Here is a 19,701-nt window from a genome sequence, read left to right as displayed (position 1 = left end):
TCTCTTTTCCCCTCTCTCTCTCTCTCTCTCTCTCTCTCTCTCTCTCTCTCTTCGTGTTTGCTTTGTTCTGACGGCTCTGAGGCTGTGTGTGCAATGCCAGTAAAAAATATTTATACCATGAAGCAATGATAGTATCAGATGGTAATACTATGGTACTTTGATATATATCTCTCGATTACCATATTTATACCTTGATATTTACATAGCACTCTAAAACTGTGTTTCCCAACCTTTTTTTAGTCGCGGCACCCTTTGGAAATTTAATGGATATTATATAATAGATGCTTTTTTTGAACATTTTAGCAATTAAAAAATATTAAAAAAGGATTTTTTTACACGGCACCCCGGTTGGGAAACACTGCTCTAAAATACTTAAACAATACTACTGCATGCTATATATCCAAAAACATGGTATTGTTGTACCATGGAGCAGTGGCATGTGATAGGCTGATATATCAGGTCATAAAAGGCATTTTGGGGTTATGGGCATTTGCCAATATCACTTTTACATGATAAACTAACAAGTAATTAAACTTTGCATAATTCACTTTTACATTATTAACTTTGTGCTCTGTCATACACAATAACTTAAGTGGCAAGTTAAGCCAAAGCATTTAAAATTCTGCCATTATTTACTCACCCTCACATATTTCCAAACCTGTATGACTTTCTTTTTCTGCAGAAAACACAAAATAAAATATTTTGAAGAATGCTGGTAATGGTAACTAAAGAGTTTTGGTGACAATTGAATTCCATTGTATGTACAAAAACACTTGAGGCATTTCTCAAAATAAGAAAGTAAGTCTTTGGAAAGTTTTGGAATGAAATTAGGGTGACTAAATGATAACAGAACTATCCCTTTAAATGTGTTTAAAGTATAGCACTGAAAATCTATTAACTTTGCAAAATTATTGTCATTATTACCTGCTTTATATGCTTTCCTCCATCTTTAATGTTGATACTTTCATTCCCTTTCTAACTCAGCAAATCCAATATAATTTTAAAAAAATCTACATTTCCCACTGGTAGATATGACATAACTTGAAATTACGATTTACAAACTACTGTTTTATGTACAAAGACTATTATTTGCAATAAAATAATAAACAGTAATATTTGAAGGCTGCCGCTTCTGTCAACTAGCCATCATTCAGCTCCTAATGTAACTAAATTAACTTTGCTATAATGCAGCTGTAGGTACTGGTATAGTAACATAAAATATGATTAAGATATCATGGCAACAATATGTGTACCTGCAATTTCTAGTCAGATATTTTTGGGGATGTTGGTGTAGACATGCTATTTTTCCTGATAAGTGTGCTCATTTGTTGTTATATTAGATGCTTACAGATTTGTCCACTCATTTAAAGGGATAGTTCACCCAAAAAAGAAAATTCTGTCATTAATTACTCAACCTCATGTCATTCTAAACCCGTAAGACCTCCGTTAATATCTTAATTTGTGTTCCGAAGATGAACGGAGGTCTTGCGGGTTTAGAACGACATGAAGGTAAGTAATTAATGACAGAATTTTCATTTTTGGGTGAACTAACCCTTCAAAAGGTAAACTTGTATATTGCTTTGTTCCAATACCTATCATTTCTTTTTTTTTAGTCTCCCATGCTGTGTATGATGCTGTGTTGCTCTCTATTTAGACCATTCCATATCGATCACTTATGAAGTTCCATTAGAGTTACGATTCTGCCTTAGAGTTCAGCTGCCTATGTAGGCAACAGATAGCATGGCAGCTCACTAGGTTTGGTAACAGAGCTTACAGATAAGTGCGTCTGTCTCAACACATCTCCTCAACTCTTTTCTCACATCCTCTACCATTTCTCTCCCCATCTGCCTTCCTTTCATTTCCTCCTCACAAACAGATCCTCGGTGAAGCAGCTAAGCGTGGATGGCTGCGGCGCAGCTCCTGCAGGAACAGGGATAATTTAATTTATCTTCCTTTTTGTCTCTCCAGTCTGCTCATTTTATTCACACACAGATCATTACACACCAAGACCCCATTTTCATTTCCTACTGCGTACAGTCCCACACACACACACACACACACACACATACACATACGCATGGCTTTAACTAGGCTGGCAGGCCCAGGCGTGGTGCTGCTGTCGATCGATATCCGCGCTCGGATAGGAGAGGTACGCACTGCCTTAATAGGTCCTGCAGGTCCTACCATAAAACACCTCTACAGACCTGAGGACCTGAGGCTTCATACATTTCTCTCTCTCTTTGTGTCTCTGCAAGATGGAGTGAGACTGAATGCAGCCACATGGGGTTGGGGCTGAAACAGAGTCGTGCTGGGCGGCTCAAGAGCTCGTCTGAACAGGTTCAAGTGTGTAGCTTGAAAGGAAAGGATTGGGAATGTTTTTATGGAGTGGGCTGGCATGAACATGTGTTTTCTTCTGTCATTTAGCACAGGAAACTATTTAAACTAGCTTAATCAGCAAGACAAATTCCATTTTATAACAATACTGGAATCAGGACGTTTGGTTATTTTGGTGGTTGTTGATTCTTGCACCAATGAAGATGGAAATAAAAAACTATGGAACACAATACTAAAAAGTGTTCCATCAAAATACTATTCAGCATAGAATGTACAACATAACCAGTGACCGATGTAATCCGGTTCTCAAGCGAATGACTCTTATGACCCAGTTCTTGTAGGTGAATCGTTCCGTGTGAGCAAAGATAGATTTTCGAGCAAATGATTCATATGAGCCAGTTCTTGTAGGTGAATCGTTCCATGTGAGCAAAGATAGATTTTTGAGCAAATGATTCATATGAGCCAGTTTGTGTAGGTGAATCATGTAGCTTAAGCAGTGATGTCTGATTCTCAAGAAAATGATTCTTATGAGGCAGTTCTTGTAGGTGAATCATGTAGTTTGAGCAGTGATGCCTGATTCTCAAGCAAATGACTCTTATGGGCCAGTCTTGTAGGTGAATCATACAGCATGAGCAGTGATGTCTGATTCTCGAGCAAATTATTATTATGAGCTGGTTCTTGTAGATGAATCATACAGCATGAGCAGTGATGTCTGATTCCCGAGTGAATGATTCTTATGAACTGATTATTGTAGGTGAATCATACTGCGTGAGCATTACTAATAATTTATAATCATGTCCATGTAATCACAAAATGTTGGACCAATGTGTGCAGCCCAGCAAATAAGCACTTAAAAATGCATTGTTTAAAAATATTTCTTTCTCAAATTCTATAGAGTCAGTAATGGAACCCATTAAGGAACTATAATCGCTAAGAGGAATCGGTATCGTAATCGTTAAATTCCATACGATTCCCATATCTTGTTGCTGGTGATTGCCAGGACATCACTATATGGTTGCTAGGGTTTTCTGTGTAATTTCACCTAGCAATCTGACTGTAGGGGTCGTCAGTGGTTGAGTCTATTTTTCTTATACATCAACAAAAGATGTCGTTCTCGTCCTACTCGGCAAAATTACAGCCGCCAAAACGCACACCATCTAAGCTGATCTTTTCAGCGGGCAAAGCTCGACTGTTGATGAGATGTTTGTAAGACAAAAAGCATTTGTAGCTATAGAGGTTCTCCAAGTCCCGGCGTGAGTCATTACGAGTGATTTTTACCTTCACGACGCTTTGCAGCAAGAACACACGCAGTCGTGATTTGGCGCATGAAGCACAGCGAGCTGAAACGAGGCACGCAAGACTGGATTAAGAGTTACACTGGCAGTAAAAGGAGATGGCCACCCAGCATCTATTCTCCCTCTTTCCTCCTGGCCCTCAGGCAGCGCGCAAGCGTTATACAATGTGTGTGCGCCTGCATTAGCCAAACAGATAGCTACCAACTTTAATTGCCTCTGCATCCACTTACTCACCCCTAACGCCCTTCAACCTCATCCACCCATCCCGCTTTCCTCGCCCGCGCAAATGAAAGAGCGAGAGGCGGGAGATGGAGGGAGAGAGAAGGCGAGCATAATTACTTATTTTAGTGGACTGCTGTAGAATGCCTCTCGCCAAATGACTCTAATTCCAAATGGTTAACAAGAGCCGAATAGAGCCGAATCCGTGTGACAGCAAATTGCTTTCCCATTTGCTGCCTTAATGGCTTTTCATACTTTGCACTTCCAATAAGCAGTAAACTCGGAAATTAATATTGCACGCTGTGTTATGATGCAAATGGGAGGGAGATAGGAGAGCTGTACCTTCATGCAGAAAGCTCTGATTAGATCTGTAATTGCTTCACTCTGATTTTTTCTCCCTCTCTCGCCCTCCGTCTTTCTCGTTCGTAACTTTCCGACGTATTTATTGAGCTATTTTGAGATTTGCCATTTCACTTATGGATCAACATTGACTGCACTTTTGATTTGTGTCACGCTGTGGTTTTTGTTTTCAAATCTAGGCTAATCAGCGGTAATTTGCCAGCGGCGCGGAGACGCTCGTCCTGGGGGTTTAATGTCTTTGCTGTCACCTTTAAGGTGTTTGTCACACATTCTAGTCAGAACAGCTTTTTAAAATGAAACAGAATAATAACAGGAGGCTTGTAAACGAGGCACGAGCCGTTTTAAGGTGTCTTATTGAAATGCACGCCACTCACATGTATACGAATGTTTTCACGGTGAATAGACAATTGCGTTCGCCGGTTTAAAGATGTTTGCAAAACACTCTGAGGTGACGTGTTAATGGCAGTACTAATGAAAGCCTGAACTCTAACCGCTCGCTCTTCTGCCTGATTAGCACATGCGTCTCACATTTAGCTGTGCTTGATTAAATGTAGATTGCTCTAGATGAAATTAAATTAAATTTTGATTAAATAACATCAGGGCTGGAATGAAGCATGTAAATGTGTAGATAATGTAAATGGGAAGATTTTCCTCTCTGCTGGGTAAAGCAAGCATCACTACGGTTGCTCATGTTCAGAGTTAAGGATCTGAACGAACTCTTAACCTTAAAAGTATGTATTATACTTAAGCGAGTAAATGGACAAGAATGATAGGGCTGGGTCGTAATAGTGATATATTCCCATTCTTTATTTCAGGTTATTCTGTGTAGTTTGTTTTACAAACAAATGACTTCTATGAGCTGGTTCTTTTTAGTAAATCAGAAACTAATTAGCCAGATTATCTAAACTGATCACTCTTATGAGCTGGTTCTTTTAATGAATAGAATATACTGTATATGAATTGCATGAGTACATATTATTTATTAATTGGCAGTAAATTATTCCTAATGTATTGATTCTCCCTAATTCTTCTTCTTCTTTTTTTTTTTTTTTTTTTTGCTTTCCAAAAATCCTACTGTGTGTCAAACCATTTAACTTTGACTTTTTGCTTTCCAAAAAGCCTACTGTGTGTCAAACCATTTAACTTTGACTATATTCACAATATAGAATGGCCTTGTAAATGTTATGTAAATAATTTTGCGATACATGTTTCTGAATTTGAGGGGGGGAAAGCAATGGTAATTTAGGTAAAAAGTAATCTGAAAGTAATGTAAAAAGTAGTGACAATACATGTGTATTCTAAATGTGTAACTAATGTTACTAAATACAATTTTCATCATATAATCTGTAATATATATATATATATATACACACACTCACACACGTACATACATATGCTGTACTATACTGTTATGATACTATAATGATTATCATTTCAGTACTCTCTTTCAAATACCATCAGCTTGGTCCCTGCCAGCATTCTCCAGCTTTGGGTGGAAAGTGTACTGTACATTCTGCAACCCCAGATGCACACAAGCAACTGACCTTTGGACAAAAATAGCAAATACATTCAGCCTGATTGGCTGGCAATTGCAAGCAGTGATTGAGGTTAAGTGGCCTTTGGTCTGTGGTGTGCTGCCAGGCCGCTGTATGCAGTAGGACTGAGGGGAGGGGGTTCATCTGACCACCACGCATGTAATCTGATCCCCTCGCACCGTTTCCATGGCAACCATCTCTTTCTAGTGCTTCTTGTTCCCATTTCACTTGTCACTTCGATAATTGCCTCAGAATTTCTCTGTCTGGGAGAGTATTGGGGAAAAATGATGATGATGACAATAGTGATAAGACAATATTTATGAACTGTCCATTAGTGGACAGTGGATGGAGAGATAAAATTCAAAGGGAGACACTGCTAGAAAACAGATGTAGATAGTTGATGGTTTTATATGGTGGTCCTAGCTGGACATTTCTGGTCATTAACTGGCATAGATGACCGATCAGCTCCACTGAAGATAATGAAAACCTAGATACTGCCATGCTGGAAAGGTTAACATTAGGTTAATATGCTGTGATTACAATAAGATAGGACAATATGGCAAAGAAAATCTTCAAGTTTTTCAGAATGTTTGACCAATTCAAGATAATAATTTACATTTTAGTTTAACTAGTCCTGTAATTGTTAAGATTTTTAAAGATCAGCTTTCTAAAATAAAAGTGATCAGGCAGATCAAACTGTAAGGCGTAGAGACCTGAAACTTTGAAGGGTTGTAGTACACACCCCATCTACAACATCACCAAGGCTTGCCCCGATTGGCCTGATGGGGGCGCTACGGCGATTAAAAGTACGTAATCATAAAACTCCTAAACCGCTCATCGCTGACTCAAGTCTCTTATGTCATAGGAAGCCTTGGCTCAAGACAAACAAAACACACTTGTCGGATTCTATCATGAAATTTTCTGCTATTTTGGATCTTTTGAAAAACCTACTTTTACAAACTAGTCCTAGGTTTTTTGCTCGAACCAAACGCAGCGCAGAAAAATTCCCTAGAGACTGAGTATCAGTAATTATCAAAAAAGTTGAGTTTTAGACTCACCATCGCAAACCAATGGCAAAACATTAAAATTCACATTTTCCTAAAAGGCTTTTCAATGGTTTGACCACTGTGTGGCATTATAATACGATATTGCATTTTTCAAGTGGGTAAATGATTCCATATTGTGCGATTGTTCACACATACACACAGCATTCATATCATATGTTAGAGCTCCTCATTCTGAACAAGTTTCCCTCTAGGACAGCTGATGTCAATCAAATTGTTTATTAAATATTGGAGATTATTTTAAAAACCTACTTTTGCAAACTAGTCTTAGGTTTTTCGCTTAAACTCAACAAAACCACTGCAGTACAATTCTCTGGAATCTCTAGTAGGGTTGTGACGGTTAGGAAGTTTTTCCACCGGTTAATCGACGTGTGACAACATCAGTAATACCGGTATCATCGTTGGGGGGAGTTAGTTCGTTTGAGTTTTCCCTCTTCTCCTCGCTTTCTTTTGCTTTTAAATAGCTTGTAAAAGCGCCGTGCGCATTTTACTTTCACTTTCAAATTAGCAGCAATTCGGCATCGATTCAGTTCAAGCAACAATAAAATACAACGTCAAACTCATAGAACTTTTATTAACAAAACAAATAAAAATACACCATGCTATATGCCTAATAGAAAATAACAAATTACTTAGGCTACACAAAGTTTAAATAGGTATACAAAACTGAAAATCAACAAACGCTGTGGAAGCAAATAAATAAGAAACATAGAATGTTTATTAGCAAATGCTTGGGGGCATGGCATATACACATTGATGTAAAATACAATAAATCAAATACACAAAGTTTAAATAAAGTAAAAATTAGCAAACACTGTGGAACTAAATAAATAAGAGACGAATGTTTAAAAAAGCTTCCAAAATCACCTTAGACAAATGACAAAAGTCAACAGGCTTTTCAAAATCCAAAATATTGCCAAACAGGTGCTTTTGCATTTCGTTGTTAAAAAAACTAAATCTTCTCCCATCATCTTGTCTTTCTCACCTCACTCTTCTTGTAAGTCAGCTCGACTCACTCTCCTCACGTGATAAATGAAACCTGACTCCTGCTCCTGAACTGTGATGCCACTGTCATTTGGCATGCTGCAAATTTACTTTACACTTTGGTTAGCTATACCAGGGTTGTTTAAAATGGTTGTGGCCAAATCTACCCAAAAGCGTATAAATCCTAAAGGAAAACTTCAAACTTCACGAAACTAGGTGAGCACATGCTGCATATGATACTAAAGAAGCATGCCAACTTTTATGGAGATCGGATTATAGGTGGCGCTTAACAAGCCATAAATTTGAAAAACAGCATATTTCTATGGTGAATTACCTGGAATTGCCAAAATGCTCTTTTTAATCGCTGATTTAGGTGGTTACAGTCTTGCTAAATAATAACTTAACCATTTAGCATATTTCAAAATCCAGCTTCATCACCTTAAGTGACACTTCCAATTAAAAAGCAGCAAATCAGCTTATTAGAATAATTTCTGATGGATTTTTACTGTATTCTTGATCACATAAATGCAGCTTTGCAATATAAATTTCTTTACAAAAAAATGAAGAAATCTTACTGACCCCTAACTTTTGAATGGTAGTGTGACCCAAGCTGGTGACGTCCAAACTTTGAGTCCATTTCAAAAGATTCTAGTGATTTCCAGTTCTCTTGTCACTATTATTGTCATCCTTCAGTGTTTCCAACCAGACTCCCCTGATTCCTTCCTACGGCCATTAGCGTTCCGAGTCTGAGCTATGTTTTACCCTTGAAGCGATGCTACATAAGTCTCTGGGGATTGATAGGCCAGGCTGATGCTTCTATCCATCATTATGTGCAGAATATCAACAGCAGGAGAATAGAGCACCTTATGCTTTCTGGTAACAGAGAGATTCAGCTCGAGCTACCTGTCTTTCTCCTGCGCTCCAGATCCTATAACCTTTTAAGACGAAGTTCTCAACAAAAACAAATGTGCTAGCCGGTAGAATATTTCAGAAATTAGGGCATAAAAGTAAGAAATGACTCACACATTCGCCCCTTCTTCCTAAAACAAAAACACGAAAGTCGTGGCCACGTCGAATTTATATTGTGTGCTTTCGGGGGGAATGTCAGTGGAATTAATTGATTTGCCCGTGTTTGTCGGGAAAGAGCAAGTGCCTGACTCCAGCCTGTGTTATTAAAGCTAATACCTCAGCGCTTTACTGCCGTGAATCAAGCTCTGACGTGTCCTTATGATGTATGGATTTATTATTCAAAGTGTTGTGCAGGTCTGGGAGGCCCCTCATTCATCCTGGCCCCCAGAGACCAGCTGTGTTTTCACAGTAAAGAGCACTTAGAGAATGGCCCGGGGCGGCTGCATGCCGGAGTGCCTCTGGACACAAGCTACTGTCCGGACCTGAGGAAACATCTGCAGACGGACCTCACAGTGAGGACTGTTTGGATTAAATGACTGTGTCCAGTGGAGCTCTGTGTTTCCAAAGTGTCTGATGATAAACCATACAAATCTGTCATGTATTTTCATAGCATTGGCTTTATAGTGCACAGGGTGTTTATTTAAGTTTATTTCGTAAAAACATTATCTACCAGCTGGTCAATAAGACAAAACAGGATGCCAGCATGAAGCAACTGATAAAGAGTGGTCAAATATACAATCAAGTGGTCATTTTCAAAATATTTGACCGCAGAATGCCATGATCAACCAATCAAAATCAAATATTCTAAAGTGCCATGTAATGATTAGCAAGAGCATTAATAATAGTAAAGCAACAATAATGAAAATGTAATGAAGTAAATACTAAACCAGTACATATCCTGAACATGTAGTTGCATGAGTCAAGGCAATGAACATGGGCTATTTTAGTCCAAGTGGGTTTTAGTTCAAATATGTCCTCTTAAAAACTTTAGGAAGTTGAACTTTCCTGGTTTGTTAAGGCAGACTTTGAAAGGGTGCTTTTTAACATCTCTCTCCAATCAAGGAATCTGGGTCAAAGAATGTCCTTTTTGACTTCTGATTTTCTGGCTCTGATCGGGTGTGAGGAATGGTATTATTAAGCTAATGTTCTTGAGAGGGTGTTTAGCTGAACTGTGGTGTCCCTCTACAGTCTCAGCCCAATCTACAGTGACCTTTGCAGCAGAATATATCAGCACTGAATATGCAAACACATCCTGAACCAAGCGACTCTTCACAAAGTCAAAAAAGACCTCCTGTGTACAAGCACAGCCTCTTCCTGTGTTCATTAATAAAATTGTTCCTTAGCATGTTCCACGTTCAGTTCAGCTTGGGAAGTAGAAATGTTCAACGTTGTACTTGTGGCAATGACACACTGATACTATGAATTATGAACATTTTTTTTTTCCCCCCTTGTGGATTTAAATTTTTTTTTCACACATTTATTTTTTAATTATATTCTATTTATTTATTTGTTTAGTTTTTTAAGTTGAAGTATTAACATTACTAAAACAAAAAAAAATGAATAAATTAAAGCTAAATCAAAATAATTAAAACAAAAAAAACTAATAAAATGAAGCTACATAAAGCACATAAAATTACTTTCTTGTACTTTTTGCGTATAAATATATAATTGCATACTTGTAACTTTTTATTGAAGTATTAAAATAAACTGAAATAAATACTAAATTAAAGCTAAACTGAAAGAAAAAAAAAGAAAAGAAAAAGCTAAATAAAGCACATAACAAAATGACTGTTTTATATATTTTATATATTTTTTATTTTAAGTTGAAGCATTTAAAATTATTAAAACTAAATCTGATTTAAATTTTAAAAAATATTGTAAAAAAAAAAAAAAAAAAAAAAAAAAAAAAAAAAAAAAAAAAAAAAAAAAAAATAATTAAAGCACATAACAAAATATTTTATTTGTATTTTATTTTTCAGTCATTCTCACTCATTCTCTTTGTGGAATGGGCTGATCATGACACTGTGTAGAAGATCTTAATCAATGTAACCTGTCCAAACATGGCAAGCCAGAGAGTCCACCCTCAGTCCTGCTGCGAGGGTCAATAGCACAGTTCATATTTTTATTTCCACATTTCTCTCCATTTTATTGATTAATGTTTTCTTTTGGAGCGAGACGGTACTTTTATTGCTTTGGCTTTTGTGATATGTTTTTGTTTTGGCTGAGGAGTGCAGAGCGCGCTCATATATCATGCACTTCTGCACAGTTTGCCCTCGCTAGCCTGTGGTGTTCATCAGTAATTAGACCAAAGTCATGGAGGTGGCCAAGTTGAACCTCTTCATTAAGGATCACTCTCCTCACGGCAACAGCTGTAAATGGAGAGAGAACTATCATTCAGAAGTGCTGGGTGGAAATGTAAAATAAATGTACAGTGAGATCCAAAAGTCTGAGACCACACTGAAAGTCTGCGGTTCAGAATAGAGCTGGACATTTTAAACAAATAAACATTATGAAATAAATAGATTTGAATTAAAAAGACATTCTGAAAATGATGGAATTTTTTCAACGTTCATTTATATTCTTATGATAACAATATAGTAATGAACATTTGAATTACATCTCAAAAATGCAAAATAGAATAATTTTCACGAATATATATAGTAGGGTAATTTTTTTAATTATGCCCATATTATTATGTTTTTATAGTTAATTTATCCACTAACTATTTTATTTTATTATTTTATTTTATTATATTATTTTATTTTACTTTTTTGTTTTGTTTCAAATTCCCACCAAATCTCAAATGACATATGTTTAATAACATTCTGTAAAATAAATTACATTTAAAACATTCAAATTTAATAATAATAATAATAATAATAATAATTAAAACCCTCTATCTTGCTCATCTGGGCTCATTTCATTGTTCACAAGTATTCACAATAGTATTTTTGCATAATTTGACAAAATAGCAGCTGGATTGGAAATAATGAACAATAAAAAAATATTTATTTTTTTATTTTTTATTTACCTTGATTTACCTTGTTTGTTTGTTTACCTTTAATACTAAGTAAAGTGAGTAATTGTTCATGCTGAAAATTTTGCCACAACTTCATATTTTTATGATGGATTTTCATAGTTGAAGATGGATAGTCTGGATCTGGGACAAGGGTAAAACAAGCCTGTACATTCAAAGGTCAAGGCCTTTGAAAAATAGCAAAAGTTACTAATAAAGGCATGATAAAGTCATTTTTAATCCGATCTTCATATATAAATCTGTTAGTTTTAATAAAAGAGCCCTGGGACCCAAAGTTAGAAAAACAGCAGTAAGTGTTTTGTTGGGATCACCGCAGCGCATGATTAATGATGTCACGATGATGTCACGTCTGAGGGCGGTTCCTGAGTCTGTCAGTTCGCCGCAGGTGTGTGTGAGAGTGCTTCGGCACTGGCCATCTCTCCCCCCTCTCAGGGACCGCACAGCTTTCCCAATAGATCTTTATTTACAGCACAGGAGTCGGAAACGGCTGGTCAATCCATTTAGCCTAAGGCCTAAGGCCACTGATTTGTTCGTATTTATTGCAACACCCAAAGAAAAGCCTAGGTATTTTTCCCTCTCTCCTTCCTATTGATTCGGCTCTTAGAAAATCTGCTCTGCTGTCTAAACACTATTGATCCCCCTGCTCTCCTCGCCAGCTCTTGCACCAGTGTATAAAGGGACTGGATGAATTGAAATTTCATTTCCGACAACTTGTTCCTTTTATTTTTTGCCTTTTTTTTTTTCGACCGAGAAGCAAGACTCAGAGCGTCGCTTGGCATGGGTCAATAGCCGCATGAAAGCTGAAGGTAAAGGTCAGTAGAGGTGAACTGTTCTACTGTTAGCTAAGGGGCTGTACTGTAAGGGGCCTTTGAATTTGGCCTGAATGAGGGATCATAGAATCCATTTCCTTCACTTTTAATCTTTTGTATGACCCATAATGTGTGTGTGTGTGTGTGTGTGTGTGTGTGTGTGTGCCTACAGGAATGGTGTCGGCTCCGGAGGACACAAGAGGAGCTGAAAGCGAGAGAAGAGGAGTGGAAGAAAGAGAGATCCTTCCTTCAAGAGCAGCTCAATGGCGTCAGAGAGGAGCTCCACCGCGCCAACCTCAAGGTACCACCGCCAAACCTTTCTTCCCATTAGCCTTTTCACATTTCTCAGAAGTGGAAGTTGTCTTAGTTGGGTAAACTACTATAGTGGTGAATGGAAACTACAACAGAAATAATGTTTGTGTTCCCATTTGCTCCAGTACCAAAAGATAAAATCGACCATAGTATTTCTATGACTTTTCTATGACAAAATATTGAGAGATTGATTACACTGATCAGAAGAAAAAAAAAGATGTAAAATTTGCCTCATCCAAAATGTTGAGCTGCTGATAAAGACAGACAAACACACAAACAGGCCATGGCAGCCCCATCCTTGGCTGTGCGACACTCCATCTACACTGCATATTTATTCTAGTGCTGAGATCGTAATAAGCCGTATTAATTATTTTCCTGCCATTGATGAAATCTTCTATAATTTAAGACACGGCGCTTCCCCGTCATTGACGAATTATTCCAGCAATCACAGTTTTCACTGTTATATGGTAGGGGGTGCAGTTACAGACCTAATGAAATAGTACAGCATCTCCAGATCCAAAAACACGTGAAGAAGAAAATCTGTGTAAACCAAAAGGAGTAGACAGAAGTTGTTCATGGACAAGTAAGCTAACATGATGGCCAAACATTCAACACCATATAATGTTTTTTTTTTTTTTTTTTTTGATGGAACTTACCCACATTTAAGTGTGTATAAAATATATATATATACTGTGTATATATATATATTCACCCTGTGTGTGTGTATGCTGAAGACACAAGTGGAATGGAATATAAGTGGAATACTGACAACAAATTGACCAGATTTTACATTCACAACCACAAGAATTATATTTTGGATAAGATTGCATAATCACTTCCTCAGACGTTGTGTTTAAAACACTCTAACTAGTTATCTGTAATTTAATACCAGTGTTATATAACACAAAGTATAGTGTTATAAATGTACATTCATTTTTTTAATAATGAAAATATAAAAGTCGCTAGATTTACGAGGTTAATAAGCGTGGAAAAGCGTCAACACAGTCTGAAAAGAGTCCACGCTGCTCAAAAGGGGGAGGCCCTGTTCTAATTATCATAAATATTCATATAACGACCACGAGCCCATCCCACATTCCATTTCCAGCCCTTAATGTTGATGCATATTTTAATAGATTATCATTACCGCCATCATAACTCTTATTACGGTAAACGTAATTACCAGATTTACGGCCAATTTTTTTTTTCGTCCCCTGCAGCCATTTTGCTCAGCAAACCTAATTTTTCCCCCCGTCGTAAACAGGCTGCTTCTTAGTCTGTGACCCCCTCCCAAAACGTCGAGCCGTTGATAAAGATAAACACACAAACAGGCGACGGCGGCTATGTCCGTGTCTGTACGACACTCCATCTGAATTGCATATCCAAATATTGTTTTTTTTTTTTTTTTTTTGATGGAACTTACCCACATTTAAGTGTGTATAAAAAAGAATGAAGCTAATAAAATGTGTTGTTTCTTTGTTTGTTTGTTTAATAACAGGCTCTGTTCTTTCTTTTCATATCTTCGCTGTTTACATATTCATACAACTAAATATTCTGGGGGTCATGAAAGATTGATGAATATTATCAATATCAAAAACACTGCCATAGAATGGAAACTTAAAAATAATAAGAATAATATTTTTTTGTTTGTTTGTTTCTTTAATCAGTGATATAATGCATCATTTAATCTGAGGTTTGGTCATGGTTTCATTGGATTTTTTTTTTCGTCCCCTGCAGCCATTTTGCTCAGCAAACCTAATTTTTCCCCCCGTCGTAAACAGGCTGCTTCTTAGTCTGTGACCCCCTCCCAAAACGTCGAGCCGTTGATAAAGATAAACACACAAACAGGCGACGGCGGCTATGTCCGTGTCTGTACGACACTCCATCTGAATTGCATATCCGCCCTGCTGCTGAGATTGTCATAAGCCGTATTAAGAAATATGCTCACGCGGTTTGACACAAATTGGAAAATGACATTTGGAAAGCGCCGCTGCGGTGGAAATTAGAGATATTAAAATTATAAATCAATGTCTGGGTAGAAGGAACAAATGGGGGGTGGGGGTTAAAGGTCCCCTCATGACTAGGCCCCGTTCGGGCTAATCTAAACCCACTGGGCTTTGATTGTTCATCCACTGTTCACACATAAAGAAAGGAAGAGAGGATATTGTGTCTTTTCTATGGAGTCAAGTCAGCTTATTTAGCGGCTCCCACACCACAACCTGCTAATGGATCATCTCAAAGGTGTGATATGCATTATGCAAAGGCATCCGCTTGACACTTTTAACGAAGTCTTTCCTCCCTGTGCGTCTCACCTTCAGTTGCCTTTGTCTGTGTGTGTCTGTGTGTGTGTGTGTGTGTGTGTGTGTGTGTGTGTGTGTGTGTGTGTGTGTGTGTTTGTAGGAAGAAGAGCATCGGCTGAAAATGCTTCAGATTGATGAACTCCAAGGAGAGGTTGACAAGACACTGGCACTGCTTGAAAAGGAGAGGTCAGCAAAACCCTATTTAATAGCCTCCTGTACATGCACTTTGGGGTGCACTTTTACATGTGGCATGCGAAAACGTAAGGATCGCAGTGAGCTTGAAGTTCACACTCCTTTATCTGCCATTTTTTATTTCTTTTTAAAAGTAAAAGGCTCCCTGATGGTTAGGTCTGCTGGGTCTCTGAAATCCTTGACACGTCTGACCCTTATTCGTCTCAAGCCTCTCGCTGTACTCTTGATGGTGCTCAAAGCTCAGAACACAACAGCATGTTATACACAGCACAATAAAATAGAACATTTTTCCACTTTTACACGTTGCTATTATTCACATTCGCTTCTTCAGCTCTCCTGAGCTCTGAACATCTGCTGCTTTCTGTAATGGACCTTTCATTTTAAGTGCCACAGCTTTGGTAAAGTTAATGCACGGGTTAAGAGGAAGCTCAGGGATCATACTAAGTAGTGCGGTTTCTCAGCTTTATCTCCACACCATACAAAGCTGTCACTGGGGCGGTACCCTAAGGTACAAAAGCTAAAAAGGTACTTTTTCATACCTTATTTACACCTAAATGGTACATACTGTATTAGCAGTGCCAGGTAGATTACTTACAAATTGTAGGCTGTTACTGATTACAAATTACATGACGGAAATTATAGTTTGTAATGTAATCTGTTGGATTACACATATTAGGTAATGTATACTGACTACTTTTTAATTACTTTTAGATTACTTTTGACCCAAAAATATATTCCATTCTTCGTTATCAACATCATGAAGTGTATTAAACATTACATTAGGCCAGGGTTTCCCAAACTGGGGTTCATGAATGAACTAAAGGGAACATTTAAGGGGAAAAAAATTAGGGCAAATACAGAGTTCTGGCATGAAACTCTAGATGGCGCAGTAGGTGACAGCATCACAGCTCTCTGAATCCAGCAATAAAAAGTGCTCCATCTTGATTCTGGCTGACAGCGATCAGGAAAGAACCAAGTGGGTCGGCCTCCTGAACGAGCTGCACCGTCTCTTGAAGAAGAGCAAACTGAAAGAACGCTTTGTTTACATCCCTAAAGAAGCATATGACAGTGCACTGCCTCTCATCAAATCCACACAGTCTGCTGCTATTATAGGTACAGTCAACCTCATGCACCAATAATCTTGGGTTTATAGTCTGTGTGTGTGTGTTTATTTATTTATTTATTTATTTTACTGCTGTTGGATATACAAACCCAAAAAGCAACACAAAATTATGGCTGTCAATAGAATAATATATATGATATCTTTAGATAGAAGAATTTTTACCTACTATTTAAAAAAATATATTTAAAATAATTTAATTTTATTTATTTTATTTTTCACAGTTTTTCTCTGGATCCCCCAACAACATTTTGTTGCTTCTTGGTAGTACCAATACTGATCAAATATATAAATAAGAAAATTTACTAAATAAAATTTTAAAATTATAATATTAAATAGTTTATTACAGTTGACATAGTTAAATAACCTCACTAATTGACCATTCTGACGCTGAAGCGTGAAGCAGACTTTAGACTGCCAGGTTAGAGCTAGGGGATGGGTCATGATTGTCAGGAACAAGAGTATTATTAAAGGGTTTGTTCACCCAAAAATGACATTTCTGTCATTAATTACTCACCCTCATGTCATTTTAAACCCATACGACCTCCATTTATCTTCGGAACACAAATTAAGATATTTTTGATGAATCTTGAGAGCTCTCTGACCCTCCCATAGACAGCAATGTAATTACCACGATCAAGGTCTAGAAACGTGCTATATGGGGGTTATTTCATGTATGTTATATTTGCAGCAGCAATATTTCTTATATGCTCACAGCAGCATATTGTGGATGTATTGGCAGTAGCAAGTCTCGGTATTTGCCTCTGCCGCAGCAGCAGCATCAGCAGCGTAGCAGATCTATTCCGCCAAGACCAAATACACTAAAATAAGCAAATGTATAGTTTTTTCTTTTGCTCTATCGAAAACATATTGAAACGTAACTTTAAAACCAAAGTACATACAGAACTGTTATTTTTGTGAACCATTGCACCTCTATAATATACATATACAGAGTTCTGGCATGAAACTCTAGATGGCGCAGTCCGATAGGTCTAACTCAATCTGACCTAATGACAACATCACATGGCACAGCTGATTGGTTTTCTCCTGTATCGGTAGCCAATGAGCTCGCTGCTCAACATTCAAATATATGACTAGTGCTTGCCGTAGCAGTTGCAGCTTGCTTCAGAAACCCTCCACCTTCCCCAGCTCCACCTGTATAGATCTGCTACGAGGTCATGTATGCTATATGGGGTTATTTCATGTATGTTATATTTGCAGCAACAGTATTTCTTACATGCTCACAGCAGCATGCTGTGGATGTATTGGCAGTAGCAAGTCTCGGTACTTCCTCTGCCGCAGCAGCAGTATAGCAGATATATTCCGCCAAGACTAAATACCAAGACCAAGAACAAATTAAACATTGTCATGTACATTACCATGCCAATCCCTCCGAAAGTTGTCATGTCAGAAATCAAATTATGAATAATTTACTGCCGTTGTGTGAATAATATGTAATCATGTAATCTATTAAAAGTAAAAGTAATCTAATTATGAGCATATATATATAAGAAGTAATATCATCTAATTACAAGTACTTAATTTTTAGAATCTGATTTGTGTATTTATATATACATAATAAATGTACACAGCAAACACACATATATTATATAAACAACAACTTTTATTTTGAATGCAATTAATCATTTGACAGCACTAATTAGTACCTAAAGTCTACATTTGACAGATTTGATCCTTTTTTTTTTTTCCTGAGAGTGTAGATTGAGTTTTAATGGTTTCAGTATTCTGAGAGCAGGAACGCTACGTCATTACAAGCACCTGTTGAAAAGCTTTCATTCTCTGTTTGCTTCCCGTAATGTCTTGAATCCAATCAAGGCTATATCTCGGTTATATATCATAGTCAAATTATTTCGAAAGGAGAAAAGGGAGGAGAAAAGAAAGAAGAAAATTTAGTACTGAGATGTAAATATTTAATTTGATTATGAAACTTTGCTCAGTTATATAAGGCATCGTTTAATCTGATCATGGTTTGATCATGATTTAATTTCATTCATTTTTTATTACATTTTAAAATTATTTTGTTTGATTGATACAATTAAGTATTGATATTTCAAGGCTTTTTTATTTGTTTGTTTGTATGTATGTGTTTTGTGTTGTTTTGTATATGTACGTACACTCTAGTTACAATGCAGCACTGGACAATGTAAAAACATTCCAAATGTATGATATCTTGTCAGTATCGTACACTGTCTGCTACAATCAACGGCACAAACCTATAAGAACACTGTTTATGGTAGCTTTCTATTATGTTGTGTTTTGTTATAGTTCCAGTTTGCTATGTAGCCTAGATAAAGACAGCCTTCTGTTTTGTCATGTTTCATTGCTTCATTGTGTATCTTAGTTTTGGGTTTATATTTTTGGTTATCTGCTAAACCAATCGTCACAGCATGTTTTATAAAACATGCCCAGAAAATAAAGTGCAGTGTGTTTCAATGCTTGTGATTAACGCTCACACCTTGCATGAGACCTTGCTTTTGTTTTCCACTACAAAAGAATAAGAAAAATAGAGGATATCAGTCAATGCACACAATATAACAAGAATCCATTGTTGCATTCTCCTGTACTTTACCGCTGGAGGAATGATCAGGTAGAGCATCTTCTCTAGGACACTCTGAAGGACTGTGCATTTCCTTTATTTTCTTTTCCTGTTGTTCTTACACATTCATCCCTCAGCACCTCTCTGTTCTCTTAATATCTCCCTCTCTTTTGCTGCAGGATTGTGTAAAGGCCGAGGAGCTGGAACGACTGAGAGAAGAGCAACTCAAGGACAAGGTCTCTCAACAATCCACTGCTTATTAGCTTCTAAGCAATGCTTTCCTCACCGCAGTTAAGTGCCAGTCATAACCTTGCCATAGTTTGAATTAGAGCTGCAGCCGCACGTGTTAGACACTTAACACCGAGACCCCATGCGCACGCCTACACAATCACCAGTGATCGAAACAACATCTAATATTATGACTGGCCCTAAAATAAAATCTAATGTTAATGTGCTGCACGGGCCTGATCTCAGCATCAGGAGGCACAGCTGACGCCAGTCACCGCTCAACAGGCCACTATTGAAAAGCTGCAAAACGACATATTTTCTAAAACAACTAGTCAAGAAGGTCTCTCGTCCTAAAATATAAAGGCAACTATATATTTTTATTTATACTGTAAATATAAATATCTATACTAATATATATACTGTATATATATATATATATATATATATAT

The 19,701-nt window shown here is 37.2% G+C and overlaps 2 protein-coding genes across 2 annotated transcripts in view; both read left to right on the top strand.

Annotated features, from left to right (window-relative positions):
* The window catches only part of pmfbp1 (polyamine modulated factor 1 binding protein 1), an 89,577-nt gene that overhangs the window by 20,610 nt on the left and 49,266 nt on the right, over nucleotides 1-19,701 (top strand). Inside the window, exon 5 of the mRNA XM_016475642.1 lies at nucleotides 12,719-12,847. The gene's annotated coding sequence lies outside the window, so the exon portion shown is untranslated. The remainder of the gene's footprint in view (nucleotides 1-12,718; nucleotides 12,848-19,701) is intronic.
* The window catches only part of LOC107679919 (atherin-like), a 4,720-nt gene continuing 4,042 nt past the window's right edge, over nucleotides 19,024-19,701 (top strand). Inside the window, exons 1-2 of the mRNA XM_016475643.1 lie at nucleotides 19,024-19,075; nucleotides 19,204-19,260. The gene's annotated coding sequence lies outside the window, so the exon portion shown is untranslated. The remainder of the gene's footprint in view (nucleotides 19,076-19,203; nucleotides 19,261-19,701) is intronic.

The sequence above is a fragment of the Sinocyclocheilus anshuiensis genome, unplaced genomic scaffold (genome assembly GCF_001515605.1).
Source record: "Sinocyclocheilus anshuiensis isolate Anshui unplaced genomic scaffold, SAMN03320099.WGS_v1.1 scaffold256, whole genome shotgun sequence".
In the NCBI taxonomy this organism is placed as follows: domain Eukaryota; kingdom Metazoa; phylum Chordata; class Actinopteri; order Cypriniformes; family Cyprinidae; genus Sinocyclocheilus; species Sinocyclocheilus anshuiensis.
The sequence above is the reverse complement of the archived record's forward strand: the minus strand, read 5'-3'. Positions and strand labels throughout refer to the sequence as shown.